Source organism: Suricata suricatta, chromosome 12 (assembly GCF_006229205.1).
Source record: "Suricata suricatta isolate VVHF042 chromosome 12, meerkat_22Aug2017_6uvM2_HiC, whole genome shotgun sequence".
Taxonomy (NCBI): domain Eukaryota; kingdom Metazoa; phylum Chordata; class Mammalia; order Carnivora; family Herpestidae; genus Suricata; species Suricata suricatta.
Window position 1 is genome coordinate 16,605,458 of NC_043711.1, and position 304 is coordinate 16,605,761.

A 304-nucleotide genomic window follows, 5' to 3' on the forward strand; every position below is an offset into this window, starting at 1 on the left:
TGTATCATGTATCTTGAATGTATCATAGATAAGCTGCTATATAACGATTGCCACTTCAGATAGCTGTGAAATTAGGTGACGAACTAGTTGGTACTTAACCTTCTAATTTCTGTATAAGTCTAATTACATGAAACAGAAGTTGGTGTTTTGATTTTTTACTTTGCTTTTCTGTTTGGAGTGTCATTGTAACTACTGTATTGTAAATGATGGAAAATAATTGCATATGTTAAAAAAATATGAAACTTTATAATGTAAAAAAATAAAATAAAATAAAATTTCAAAAAAATAAGTAAACATTAAAAAA